Raw genomic sequence first — 15,374 nt, 5'->3', positions numbered from 1 at the left:
TCTGAGATTTCTGTATAACGGGTTTCTGGATAACGGATCCCAAACTGGTACTGTACACAGAGAACATATATGCAGTACAAGCGATTCCCTAGCACTTTACTTCTTACCTAAATGTATTCCTTTTCTATCTAGCTTTCCGTTCACCAAATAATTCTTAAAGGGGAACTATGGCAAAAATGAATATAAGCTCATCATACTGAAATAAGAAACTTTGTAAATACAATTAATTAAAAATTAATAAGCATCTGTTTCTCTTCATTCTCTCTTCATGCAGCAGTTGGGTGTCAGATTTTCATTGACAGATCCGATATATCTTCTAGGGGGCTTCCTTTCCTAGCAGATATATTAGAGCTCACTCAAATAGCCAATTCCACAACAAACAAAAGAACTGCCTTTGGCACAAATTCTGCATGTAGAGAGACATGATTTCTGGTAATTGTGAGCCCCCCTGTAAGATATATTGGATCTAACTGTCATTCAAAATCAGACTCCCACCTCCTGCATGAAGAGAGACTGAAGAGAGTCAGATGCTGAGAGGGGGGTCGTGAAATGTAACTTGAACATTTCAGAAATGCTTTAGAATATTTAATTGATTATATTTAGAAAACTCCTTATATCCGTTAGATGAAGCTTATGTTAAATTTTCATTTTCACAATAGTTCCCGTTTAATTTTCTATGGCAGAGATCTCTTGTTAAATCATTAAACGTGGTGGGAAAGTCTGTGGGCTCTGCATAGATTCTGTAAAAGCTCGTCACAGCCGTGCAAATAGACAGATTTACGCATGTATAGTTCTGACAATGAATAAAATATGAATGCCAAGTCTTTTATGTTTGCTGCAAGGTATCTGCTCTTCAAAATTTTTCGTTCTTTCTAACAATAGGAAAAAAAAAACTTCAGGGAAGCCTTCCAGATTCTAGATATTAAACAGAACTTCCTAAATGAAACTTGTGCTTATATGAAGGCAGAATCTGTATCAGTACTTTAGACTGGCTCTTAGGGATGTAGCGAACTGCCGATTTGGTGTTCGCGAACACCGGCAAAAAATGCGAACGTTCGCGAACAGTTCGCGAACTTCGAACACCGCTAAAATCGTTCGATTCGAACGATCAAAGGATTTTAATCGTTCGATCGAAGGATTTTCATTCGAATCGAACGATCGAAGCCATTCGATCGAATGCTTTTCATTGGATCGAATGCTTACAATCGTTCGAACGAATGGAAATCGTTCGATTTTTAGCGGTCGAAGGAATTCGAATGGTCAAATGGTCGAACGATCGAATGCGAACTCAAACTGCGAACGTTCCCAAACGTTCGCGAACATTCGGCAGACGCGAACGGTCGAAGTTCGCGCGAACTAGTTCGCGGGCGAACAGTTCGCTACATCCCTACGGCTCTCACTTTTTCTGCACTGCCTTATGCTCAGTAGGATTGTCCTTTTTAACAGCAAATTGTTAATCCCTGATGCACATTGCAAGCCTGGAGTAAAGATCTGAGTCTCTCATGCACAAATCATTCTTATTGTATACTTGCTCTGCTTCAGGCATGTCCACTCTTATTAACCACTATCCAGCAGTAAACGTTGCCTTCCAGGTTCCATGTCTCTTCTTCAACAGAATTATGCCTGAGACTTTACTATCCACCATCGTTACATCAACTATCTGAAATTACGATACCAGGACATTTTGCAAATAATTACAGTACTTAATACTGAGTTAAGTATTGTACTGTATATTAAATGAGGTTGAAGATAAAATATAGAAGTCTGTCACGGTCAGTTTAACCTATTACCCAGCAGGGTAGACTGCAACAACTGCTTACAGGAATAAAAGATACATTCCTTTCTGATCCCAAAATTGCACCTTGATAACTTTCTGTAAATATTTAGTGTCACTGTTTAACTGCCGATACATTAAAGTTGTGTTTCTATGCTGTTTGCGGAACCTAAGCTCAGTTTCAGGAATGCTAAAATGCTTAGTCAGTCCTTTATATTGACAGTGAGTGGTTCTCCATGTTCAACTTCAGCCATGACAAAAACAAAGGTTTAGTGTTACTTGTACACTCACACTCCATCTCTACAGTATCACACAAACCACAATAGCATTTACATGCAAAAACAAGGTAGGGGTAGAAAATATTCGAAGGAGAGTGTGTAATAGATCTAAAACTTGCTTGTCAAACCACCAATCCCAAGGATATCCCCCCAGGAAGAAGAATGGCAGCAACCATGATTTAGCTTAAACCACATGCATCTAACCATAATGCACTGAGGCAGTATAATAATTATGTCCCTTGGCAAATATTCCTAGTACAATACTAATAGAGACAAGGGGTAGTAAAAGAATAAGTGAAGTGCTAAATTAGAGGTAGGATTTGCAGGCTAAATATGTGAAATCACAGGTTATGATATTATAAGAATTCAGGCCCCCTTCCTTGTGGACACAGAAGAAAAATATATAAAGGCTTGTTTACAAACATAAGCAGGGGTGTAACTATAGAGGAAGCAGACCCTGTAGCTGCATGGGGGGGGCGGGAGGAGGTATATGGGGCCCCACGAGGTCCTAATTAAAGGTGACCCGTCACCCCAAAAAAATATTCAAAATCCTATTTTATCACATTAGTCAAGCAAAATGAATTTATTACACTATATAAATTATTTGAATCTTGCTTCCTTCAGTCTGGGATTTCAAAATTATAGCAAGAAGGCAGCAGCCATTTTGTACACACTGTTATTAAGGCAAGTCTTGCATCTCAGCACCTTGTTTGTGCACCAGAATGGGGGACCTGATGTCCATCCCCATGCACTGGCTACACAATTAAATGGTGAAGAGAATGGGGGAATGTGGGGAGAGCAGTGACATCTAGGAAGTGCTGAATGGAAAGTGAAAGTAATTGTCTGCCCGCCTCTAGAGGAGGGGCAGACAATATTTGATTGACAGCTGAGATTTTTAAATGAGTTTACAATAGCTATGAATGCTTTAATAAAAAATCAAAATTGGATTTCATGTTTAATTTGAAATGGACTTTTATTATACAGATTTTTGTGTCTGGGTGGCAGGTCCACTTTAAGGAGCAATTCCAACATTTATTGGTAAAACAGGATGACCTCTGAATAGTGATGGGCGAATTTGCGCCGTTTCGCTTCGCCGAAAAATTTGCAAAACTTTTGAAACGGCAAAAAATTCGCAAAACAGCGTCCGGTTTTTTTTACGCCGGCGCCCGTTTTTGACACAAATTTTCGCGGGCGTTTCGCGAATTTATTCGCAAAAATTCGCCGCGAATAAATTCTCCCATCACTACCTCTGAAATGAATTTGCTGTGGAGCCCAGTAACATCGAGTTACACAACTGAATGCAAGAGGCTGAGGAGGGGGATTTTCATGCCACAGAGAAAGCCGATCCCACAGTCCGGACTGCCCTTTTGTCCCGCCCGCCCCCTAGGGTCTGCTTCCTCCATAGCTACGCCATTGGTCTTGGCAGGCAGGTGCCACTTTGTGGGCACAGTTACTAAAGAGGCTTTTTCAGTTCAGATTGTTCACCAGAAATAAAGTCTTTATCCAATCACTCAGTGGCGAGTGAGCTGCCGGGGGCCCTGAGGGGGTGCGGGCCATGGGCTGCTCGCACCCCCTGCTCCCCCGGTAGTTCCGCCACTCCCAACACTTTCTATTTTTAACCATTTTCTAATATTGAACTGTAAAGCTTATTTTTTTACTTTCCTGTGTGTTTTTAAAGCAGCTCTGGGGGTGGATCACGACTCTGTAACTATTTTAAATTGATAAATACATTTCTTTTCTTTAGACCAGTTGAGCTTTATCCCTGAATTTCATTAAAGGCAGCTGTTAGAATTGATACAATAGTTGTTGTACAAATTGTAACAGTTCAGAATCTGCACCTGGATCACTCAGCTGTCAGACTGAAACACCAGAGGTAGGAACATTAAACTTTAAAATTGAATTTTGGAGACATGGTAAGAAATAAAAGATGGAAAAGAGTTGAAAAGTCTCGTTCTGGGGAACAATCTGAAACCAACTGAACTGAAAAAAGTGAGATTACTTTGAAGTGATATTGATACTAAAAAAATACTTTTTAAAATATGAATGTACATTAAGGGTCAGGGCACACGCTCAGATTCTGGGAGATCAGTCGCCCAGTTAATCAAAAAATCTCCTCTTCTTCGGGGTGACTAATCTCCCCGAACTGCCACCCGTCGGCTAGAATGTAAATTGCCGCCAGTATGGCACTTTGTTTTCCAAAGTCACCCAAAGTTTTCCTCGTGAGGCAATCTCCCCGAATCTGAACGTGTGCCCTGACCCTAAAAGTTACCTATAGGTCACGCTGTTTGTTTTTTGCTGAGATGAAATGGAAAGAGAAAATAATTGACTGTCCTGTCTGTATGTTTGAGTCATAGAGGTGGGGCAGGCAATTTCTGATTGACATCTCAGAGTTTTAAATACGTTTATAGCAGGTATGGATCTTTGTAGGTCAAAAATATAAAATCTCCAGTGTTAAATAAGGAAAAGGTAGAGCAGTTTCTATAAGGGAATCAGGCTGCAGTTCAGGAAGGACAGTATATGGACCAATCAGAGTCTACAATATGTTAAAGTGGTTGTTCACCTTTCAATAAACTTTTAGTATGACGTAGAGAGTGAAATTCTTAGACAATTTGCAACTGTTTTTCATATTTTATTATTTGTGGTTTTTATTCAGCAGCTTTGCAATTTCAGCTATCCGGTTGCTAGGATCCAAATTGCCCTAGCAACCATGCATTGATTTAAATGAGACACTGGAATAGGAATAGGAGAGGCCCTGAATAGAAATATGAGTAATAAAAAGTAACAATATCCTTATTTGTTTTTTAGATGGGGTCAGAAAGAGTCAGAAGAAGATGCTAAATTATAAAAAAAAACTATTTAAAAAAAAATAACAATTTAAATGTTACTTTAGCCACTCTGTAACATACAAAAAGTTGACGTAAAGTTTGAACCACCCCTTTAAATCCAATCAGAGCTGATACTGTTAGGGCTTTGCTATGGGGACCATTGCTTGATCAGGTCCAGTCCAGTAAATGTAAAGTCAGACAGCTCTTACACAAGGACTTGTGGCTAGGAGTGCATATTGGGGGGCAACCAACAGAGTGTCCTGGCCTTGTTTGCCCTCATGCAGATGAACGCAGGCTGGCTACATTTACTTTATTTGGAAGAAATGTAGATATCAGATTTATTGCAACAGCCTAGTTGTGTGGGTCTGTAGTGCCTCCCATACATCAGATGAAATACATTTATGCTGGGCCAGAAATCATTCCAAAGATCATGATCTACAATAAAAATCTGCTAACAAGCCAAAAAAGCTCCGTGGTGATAAATGACAGGCCTTTATCTTGGTCCAGATGGCAAGTTGTTTACACTACAAAGACAACAAGAGTCCTTGACACTGAGTAAATGAGTTCAGGAAATGCTTTAAGGGTCATGCCTCACAAGGAAACTTCGGGCGACTTTGGAAAACAAATCGACGCGTGTGATTAGCCCCGACGTTTTTCATTTTAGCCGGCGCAGAGTGAGGGAAGGCGTTTGGGGAGATTGGTCGCCGCAAAAACGAGGCGATTAGTCGTCAGGCAACCAAATCTCCCCAAAACGCCCAGTGTGGCCTGACTAGTGGCGTAACTACCGAGGAAGCAGACCCCGCAGTCGCAGGGGGGCCCGGGGGTACAGGGGGCCCGGACGGGGCCTGCTTCCTCAGTATTATGCGCACATTTGCAGGACATTTGTACAGGCAATCAGCACCTCTGCAGACTGCCGGCTTAGGCAGATTTCCTCCAATCGGGGCCTGTGCCAGAACAGCCGTCAGAGTGTGAGTTCTACTTCCTCCCCCACACCGGAAGATGAAAAGCAGGGGATTCTCTGACTGAAGATGCGTTACTTCACATAACTGCGCTGCACAGAGTTTTTTCTTTTTAAAGAGCACACACACTGATTTATGATGCTAGTCTGGCACCGATCTATCGCATCTTCAGACTGTTCTGAACCAGGGCCCCTGCCCCCCTGCAACAGCGATGGGGTCAGAAGGGGAAGTTACCAATAAATTAAATGTTGCTGCTGGTATGTGCTGGAAGCCACCCCAGGTAAGGCATAAAGTAATGGGGTGAGGGGTGTGGATCATTCTCTTGTGCACATTTTGGAGGATGGCTTAAAGATTCTGCTTCAACTGAACTATGATTACCCCCTCCTCTTACTGGGCATTCAGTATATTAATTTTCAGTCATCCAAAAACTTCATGACCAGTGCTATGTTTGTTGCAGGAGCAGTGTCAGGGTGCTGGTGGACTACAATTCCCACAATGCTCCAAACTATTTTTGCTTTGAGGCTACACTGTTATATTTTTTATTACTTTATATTTATGTTCTCTGTTTATTTTTCACTTATCTTTTAACCTACTGTCTGCTTATTGGGGTAAATAGGACCCTAGCCACCTTCAGCCAAAAAATTATCAAGAACTGCTGTATAATTCAAAATCTATAAACAAATGATGGGCAGCTTTGTCTACTTCATAAAAAAATTAGGTCAGTTACAGTTGTGGTCCAGTCCGTGGTGTCTGGGGGGCCTAGTTGTAAAATGTTCTCACCAGGGCCCTTTGGTTTCGAGGGGGGGTAGGAACAAGAGCAGCAGAAGAGCGAAGCGGTGACAGACTCGCTGCCCTGACGGATTTGAATTTCCCTCCCACACTGGCTCTGTAAGCTGGACTATGGACTTGCTAAAAGGCAAATTGGTGGCTCAGTGACACCCCCCACCCCTCCGTTTCAGCACAGGAAGATACCTAGTAAGGACTTGGACTATTTCATTGCTGTAATTAGCCATTTTAATTTTTAACCCATGGAAATTTGATAGTTATTTTAATATATGTGCTGAGGTTATTATCTATGAATCCACCACAGTGCCATCTTCTATGAGTTCTGGGAGTATTTATACATAGAATTGCTACCATGCTATCTTGATATGAGTTCTGGGGGTATTTTACATGAAATTGCCACTGCATTCATTCTGCCAAGTGTTTTATGTGCATTATAAATGAAATTGCATCAGTAGCTTTTTTTCAGAACAATGAGATTTATAGGAAGAGGTTTAGAAGAAGAGCTAAAATAGATGCTTAGCTATCTCTATATTCTTCTGCAGTAACAGCTCATAAGTTTGCTCATAGCCTTTACAGAGAGATATGTCAAATTTACACTTTGCCATCCATCTATAGTTCTGGGGTATTTATATGTGGAATTGATACTTTGCTATTCTTCTATAGTTCTGGGGTATTTGTATGTGAAATTGACACTACTGTGCCATCCTTCTATGAGTTCTGGGGATATTATACATGCAATTCTCCCACTATTTTGTGTAGAGGGGGCCCTGAAATCCGAAGTTACGCCACTGGGCCTGACCCTAACATCTCTTCGTTGTCACATTACGGAATCTGAAGCAGTAGTAGATGTCTGTTCTCCATTCACAATACAGACCATGTAGGACCCCCTATACTTGCTATGGCAATCGCTGAAAGCACTTGAGCAAAAGCAAGTAATAAGGGGTCATTTCAGGGAATTTGTATCCTCTCATAATACTAAAAATCTCAGGAGCCAGATCACCCCAAATTACTCTACTTGGCTATGCTTTCATTGTCTGCTGATGAACTTCATTGGACACATCTTCCAAATGGTACACAGTTCACCTATGCAGTGGGCACAGGCACAATGCACAACGGATCTGTATATGGGCCCTAAGGGGCGCAGTTCTGTGTGTCTAAGCACTCTAACACTTTCACTGTCTGTTAAGTGAACCCTTATATATTTTTATTGGGCCCCTTTAACGCTTAAAGGGGTGGTTCACCTTTCAGTTAACTTTTAGTATGTTAGAGAATGGTCCATTCTAAGCAACTTTTCAATTGGTCTTCATTATTTATTTGTTTTTGAATTGTTTGCCTTATTCTGCTGACTCCAGCTTTAAAATGGGGGTCACTGACCCCACCGGACAGGTGTCTCTGGAGCCCCCCTCCACTGTCACAAAGTCCCCTCTGGCCTCTGGGACCCCTGCCCCTGTCACAACCTCCCTCCAGCCCACCTGCCCCTTCTTTCACACGCATGTACCTTTCTTCTTTTGGCGACCAGGGAAGGAAACTGATGTAGGGGGTAGCAGTAGGAGATTTGGGCAAGGAGCTGCTCTGAGCCGGAGGCACACAAAAGCCAGGGCCTATCGAGTTTTCTCCCTGTGTCCCACTGGCCCAGTCCAACCCTGAAGCTACAAATTTATTGTTATCGTTACTTTTTATTACTCATCTTTCTACCCATGCCCTCTCCTATTCATATTCCAGTGATTTATTCAAATTAGTGCATGGTTACTAGGGTCATTTGAACAACTAGCAACCAAATTGCTGAAATTGCAAACTGGAGAGCTGCTGAACAGAAAGCCAAATAACTCAAAAATTACAATAAAAAAAAATGAAAACCAATTGCAAATTGCCTCAGAATGTCACTCTCTACACATCATACTAAAAGTTTGTTTCGGGTGAACAACCCCTTTGATGCTGGGTTCCCATGTCAAATGCTAACATTGCCTTACCATAACTGTTCCCTTTGCTGCTGCTTTAGAGATAATTATTTGAAGTGTTCAAAGCAACTGAAGTAGCATTCATTCATAGACACATTGATATAGTTCATAAAACTGTTAATTTACTTGATTTATGTCAAAAGTTCCAGCTTTTAAAATGAAACAGCGAGACTCTGTATCAGGTATAATATATAATATGTTGTGTCTGATGAATGAAGAGATATGTTTTATACTTGATGAAGAGATTTAATTTAAAATTTTGAAATCTCAAAAGCTTGCATTGTTTATATAAACCAGTAAATACTGTATCATATTACCCCCCAAAAACTCTTTTTTTCCCCTTCTTTTGTTGAACAGGTTGTGGCAGTAAATGTGTGCCCCGGAACAAGCTAAATTCAACAGATGCCATTTTATTGCTAAAATCACACTTAAGGGCAAGTTACATCCTAATTATGTTTTCTTGCAGAACAAAGTGATTCAAGATCAAACACAGAACCATATGCCTGTTAGAATTTATTGCAGTCACATACAATTGTCTAGATTAGCTTTATAGCAACATTTACTTTCCCAGGTATAATCACTGATTCACTCGGACCTGAAACAGACACAAGGGACCTGTCCCTCCTCCGGTATCAATTTTTTCAATTAAACGTGAGTAAGGGAATGTGAAATCTCCTCAGTTCATTGGATTGAGATGGGTGGTGAATACCATTCCAAGGTCTTACCTCCATTTCTTATATTATGTTTTAAAACCATGCCTTTTCATTATTTTATAGCCATTCTGGATTGTAGTACAGCATTTGAATAGTCCCACATTCCAGCTACAGATACATGAAGCTTTGGCTATACTGCAGTCTCTACCTATCCTAGACAACCATGGCCCTGGGTCCACTATCTACTGGTTTAGTTATGTTTATATAGTTTAAGCAAAAAATATAACAAGGAGATAACAAGGAGCCTTAAAGGGATACTGTCATGGAATTTCTTTTTCCAAAACACATCAGTTAATAGTGCTGCTCCAGCACAATTTTGCACTGACATCCATTTCTCAAAAGAGCAAACAGATTTTTTTTTATATTTAATTTTTAAATCTGACATGGGGCTAGACATATTTTCAGTTTCCCAGCTGCCCCCAGTCATGTGACTTGTGCTCTGATAAACTTCAGTCACTCTTTACTGCTGTACTGCAAGTTGGAGTGATATCACCCCCTCCCTTCCCCCCCAGCAGCCAAACAAAAGAACAGTGGGAAGATAACCAGATAACAGCTCCCTAACACAAGATAACAGCTGCCTGGTAGATCTAAGAACAGCACTCAATAGTAAAATCCAGGTCCCACTGCGACACCTTCAGTTATATTGAGTAGGAGAAACAACTGCCTGCCAGAAAGCAGTTCCATCCTAAAGTGCTGGCTCTTACTGAAAGCACATGACCAAGCAAGATGACCTGAGATGGCACCTACACACCAATATTACAACTAAAAAAAAATACACTTGCTGGTTCAGGAATTACATTTTATATGATAGAGTAAATTATGTGCAGTGTAATTTAGAAATCAAAACGACATCATAAAAATCATGACAGAATCCCTTCAAAGCAGTAACTCAAAATTGGTCAGAATTGTCACAATCCCAGAATCAAAGAATGTTGCACATGAGAATTGGAGGCTAGGAGACCCTATATAAATGAATCTATTATATTTCTGCTGCCGAGTGTTTCACAAGAATTCATGTAGCTTCTTAGGTTTCCATTGATCCATAAACACCTTCAAAAAACATTTACATAAATTAAGATCCAATCTGTCGGTTGCTCTTTTGGAATAAACAGATGGCAAAGATGAGTATAGGGGGTATGGCAAGCCTTTGCTTTGTGTGTAGGTAGCTGACATTTGAAACTCAAAGTTTTGTACCAACACTGCTTTATAAAGGGCTGTTATATACAGGGTGCAAATGATACAACATGCAGTTATGTTAGATGAATGCTGCTTTATGTATGGAGCTGAAGCCCAAAATGATGGAGCAATGTGGGAATCATAGATGAGTGCAGGCCAACCTGAACCCCTCACTGCTGATATAAACACTTTTTATGACAAGGCAGGCACAAATGAAGGGGAAAATTTGGTCACCAAATAGGGGCACTCCAGCTGCCTCTTTCACATCTGACCAGGTTGATGGGGACTGTATCACTAATGCAGAGAGAGCAATTGTCAAAGGTATGTTTTAAAAAATAGAAATTCAGAATTAAAATTAACAGAGGTGCCTTTTTTGCTGCCCCTAGTAAAGTACCGTCTGAGTCAAAGTTCTCACCTTGCCTGGTGGCTGAAGCGCCCCTGGGTAAGATTTTATCAGCTGTCCTAATGGTTATGCATTGGGCAAGCGTATTGTCGGCTTCTATCTGCTTAATAAATATTAACGAGGAGGAGAGAAGTGGATGTTCTGAAATCAGCTCTTCCTTTTAAAGAACAGTTTCTGCCTGTATGCGGCTACACATATCCAAGCGGAGATCCGCCTGAAATAGATGAAAGCTGGTATTTTAAAGTCAATCTACGTTCTGTGTAGCTGCATACAGGCAGAAACTGTTCTTTAAAAGGAAGCGCTGATTTCAGTGCATCCACTTCATTTATATTCATTAAGCAGAGAGGAGCAAGCACTATTCTTGTGTGCCCAAGAGTAGTGGGACGTGGTTCTGTTCTTTCTTCCAGACTGTCCAAACCTTGCTAATGCACCTTGATTATCAGTTGCTCCCTTTTTTTTCTTGAGGCACTTTATTGTTATTTTGACCTACTATTTTGGATCTTTTTTCATCTAAAAAAAAATAAAAGAAAGAAAGAAACCTTTGATCAAAATTTCATATTTTTGCAAACTAAAACAGGTTGTCTTGTAGTTTTCCACTGTATTTTTCACCATTCATGCTTCCACCACAAGATACCCAACTCCTTAGTAAGATGCTGCAAGATACAACCACCATAAGTACTTCTTTATAAGTATTTTAGGAATTTTTATATAAAACATACCATTTAGGGGGGTATTTATCAATGGTCAAGTTGTTTTTCCATGAGAATTTTTTAATAAAATTGAATTTTTCAAGATTTATCATACCCCAAAGCTGGAATAGCTCAGATCCAAAAATACACCATCTAAAACATGTTGAGGTCATGTAAGAGTCAATGGCAGAGTTCCCTTGAACCATTTGAAAATGTTTGTAGCCTTTTTGTTTGGTGGGTTTCGCTCGAAAACTCAAGTACTACACTGATTCGAGTTATTTCTTAAAACAGAAACTATTCAAGTTCTTTCAAGGTATAAAAAAAACTTCACAAAGCTCTAAAATTTGCCCTTTGATAAATAACCCCCTAAATCATCACATTCACAACTTTTTTTCATTTCTGTGCTTTGAAATAAAAGATTAAAAATATAACATAAAAATTTTGCAGTGTAGCTGAAACATTTATAATATCAGATAACTGGTCAAGGGCAAGGAACTTTAAATAGGTAAATTAGTAGCAGAATGGCATGTTTTGACTGGACCTTTTTGGACAACTTTAGAGTGTGACTTAAGTCGAGATACCATCTTTAATTGTACACACATGGCTCCTTAAAAATATGTGGGAATCCAAGGCAATCTATTCTGCATCACAGCCATCCAAGTACGGCAATTTGATGCAACATATTATTATTGATCTCTGCAATATCTAGCTGTGATTCTGTGAGAATGTTCTTTTCTTCGGGAAATACTTTTAGACTTCTAGGGGCAGATTTATCAAGGGTCAAAGTGGATTCGAGTGAATTTTCAAAGTTCAAAAAGCTCGAATTTCGAAGTATATTTTTGGGTACTTCGCCATTGAATTGGCAACTACTGCGAATATTCAACCATTCGATAATGGAAGTACTGTCTCTTTAAAAAAACGTAGACTTCAATAGTTCGCCAAATTAAACTTGCCAAAGTGCTATGGTAGCCTATGGGGACCTTCGAATGCATTTTTCTACGTCTTTTGTAGTGGAAGTAAAATCGTTCGATCGATCTCTGAAATCGTACACTTAGGGGCACATTTACTTAGTTCGAGTGAAGGAATAGAATAAAAAAAACTTCGAATTTCGAATTGACTACTTCAACCTTCGACTTCTAATCGAACGATTCGAACTAAAAATCGTTCGACTATTTGACCATTTGATAGTCGAAGTACTGTCTCTTTAAAAAAAACTTCGACCCCCCTACTTCGGCAAGTAAAACCTACCGAAGGTCCCCATAGGCTTTCTAACAATTTTCTGGTCGAAGAAAAATCGTTCGATCGATGGATTAAAATCCTTCGAATTGTTCGATTCGAAGGATTTAATCGTTCGATCGAATGAATTGTGGTAAATCCTTTGACTTCGATATTCGGAGTCGAAGGATTTAACTTTGACAGTCGAATATCGAGGGTTAATAAACCCTCGATATTCGACCCTAAGTAAATGTGCCCCTTAATGTACAAGGAAAGTAGAAGGGCTTAAGTCAGTAGGTCCCAATTAATTTGTACCCAAAGTTTGAGGTCTCCATTCTGTAAGTACATTCTAACTCAGAAGTACCCAACCTTTTTTTTTTATCCATGAGCCACATTCAAATGTAAAACAAGTTGGGAAGCAACACAAGCATCTAAAACATTCCCGAGGGTATCAAATAAGGGCTAGGATTGGCTATTTGATATCCTTTATGTTGTATGGACTGTGGACAGGAGGCTCTGTTTGGCAATGCACCTAGTTTTTATCCAACCAAAATTTGCCTCCAAGCCTGGAATTCAAATATAAGCACCTGCTTTGAGACCATTAGGAGCAATATCTAAGGGGTTGGTGAGCAACGGCCACTGGTTGGGGATCACCGTATATATCCAAAAGATTACAGAATACTTTGTAAAGACTAAATGCAAACAAATCCCTCAAGAAACCATTGAATAATTGTGACCTTATTGAACTACTGAGACAGAACTCTGGTATTAAGCTCTCCTGGTGGCTTGAACATTATCTACTGGCAGATCATGATATACTTTTTCATCACCACTGACTTAAACCATGCCTCGCACATTTCTACAGAACCATTTACTATAGAAAACAAGCACTCAGATCTGTAGACTTTTTTTTGCATGCAGCATGTATATATATTTGTACAGATTTACACATTTGACAAAGCAAGTTTCTCTTAGAATATGTGTATACATCCTAACAGGAAACTGCCATAACATCATCTATTGTTGAATGCCTGCCATGATAAGATGCCACACCAAATGAAATATAAACAAAATCAACACATAAAAAGCCAAAGAAATCAGAACAGGGCAGTAGGGCACTGCTTACAGTAGAGAAACCCCAGACTTCCATCCACTAAGGATATACAGTAGCAAAGATGGATCTTTAAATAGAGAATCAAAGACTTCCTTTTCTACAGAACATCAGAACATTATTTTGTGATCTTTAATAACTTAATATCAGAAGCCTTGGGGGTCTAAATAGAAGGAGTGGGCATAATGTGGAGGTCAGGGGAATGGGTTGCCATTGGTGAAGCAAGGTGAAGCCATTCTAGGATTAGAAATCAGACAATGGAGCAAGTCTGGTTCTGTACCCTCTTTCTAACCTGAATGGCAGGGTCTTTGGACCAGGCTCAATGTGCAGGCCCACCCTCCTTCTCTTTGTTCATATAGGTCTATTGTGGAAGAGGCAGGGGTAGATAAAGGCACAAGGAAGTTTAGTAAAGGGGTTAAGTAGTATTAAGTAGTATTAACAGTAAGGATATTATAGTAGTTGTGGGTGCCTTTCAGCAGGTGGGCCATTAGGTAGGTTTTGTTATAGAGATGGTAGTGGTAGAAGCATGTAAAGAATGAAGGTGGCAATCTCTTTGGCTTTCCACAGTCATGGGGCCAGGGGTTTCAGCCCACAAGTTTTTTTTACCATCTAAATGAATTTTTCACCTAAGTTTGGTTTAAAAAAATACACATATCCAACAAGTTCAACTTTTTAAGTCTATGTACAACCTGATTTGATCAAGAGGAAGGTAACAAGCCCTGTTTGAAACCTCTTCGATTTGTCTCAGAGGGGAAAAAATTCCTTCCTGACTCCATGATGGCAATCGGACCAAGCCCTGGATCAACTTGTACTACAAGCTATCTTCCATAACCCTGCATTTCTTCACTTGCTAAAAAGCCATCTTCTTCAAGCTATCTAATGTATCAGCCTGATTCAGGGAGAGAATTCCACATCACTATAAAAAACACTTCTGAATATTTAGGCAGAACCTCCTTTCTTCTAATGAAAATGGGTGACCTTGTTTCAGCTGGGATGACCTACTGTTAAATAAAGCATTAGAGAGATTATTATATGATCTCCTTATATATTTATACATAGTTATCATATCTCCCCTTAAAGGAAAGGCAAGCTCGAAATCTTGTACATTATGTTTTGGGCTTCTGTACCAGCCCAAGGCAACCAAATCCAATTAGCAAGGAAGATCTATGTCTCCTAATCTGCCCCAGTAGCTCCCCATCTTCTTTTCTGCTGATTCACTGCACATGCTCTGTGCTGCTGTCACTTACTGAGCTTAGGGACCAACTCAAAATATACAGTACACATAGAATAGAAATGTCACAATATAAGACTGATTAGTAATTAATACAGATAATTACTACATGGCAGCACAGAAACCAGTGCAACTAGTATCAGTATTTAATAATCAGCCTTGTAGCATCAGCTTATATTACAGACCAACCTCATTTTCTGCTGGATAATTTGCGACGACTCTTAAGATTAGCTTCTCAACAGCTGCTCAGAGCCCA

General features: G+C 39.8%; 1 protein-coding gene across 2 annotated transcripts in view; it reads left to right on the top strand.

Annotated features, from left to right (window-relative positions):
- Nucleotides 1–5,855: 5,855 nt before the first annotated feature.
- The window catches only part of oit3.L (oncoprotein induced transcript 3 L homeolog), a 32,590-nt gene continuing 23,071 nt past the window's right edge, over nucleotides 5,856–15,374 (top strand). Inside the window, exons 1-2 of one of the 2 annotated variants that reach the window (XM_041568816.1) lie at nucleotides 5,856–6,116; nucleotides 8,938–9,231. The gene's annotated coding sequence lies outside the window, so the exon portion shown is untranslated. The remainder of the gene's footprint in view (nucleotides 6,117–8,937; nucleotides 9,232–15,374) is intronic. The other variant, XM_041568815.1, reaches the window with a different exon arrangement.

The sequence above is a fragment of the Xenopus laevis genome, chromosome 7L (genome assembly GCF_017654675.1).
Source record: "Xenopus laevis strain J_2021 chromosome 7L, Xenopus_laevis_v10.1, whole genome shotgun sequence".
NCBI classification, from domain to species: domain Eukaryota; kingdom Metazoa; phylum Chordata; class Amphibia; order Anura; family Pipidae; genus Xenopus; species Xenopus laevis.
Note: the sequence above shows the minus strand (reverse complement) of the source record. Positions and strands in the feature narration are given on the sequence as shown.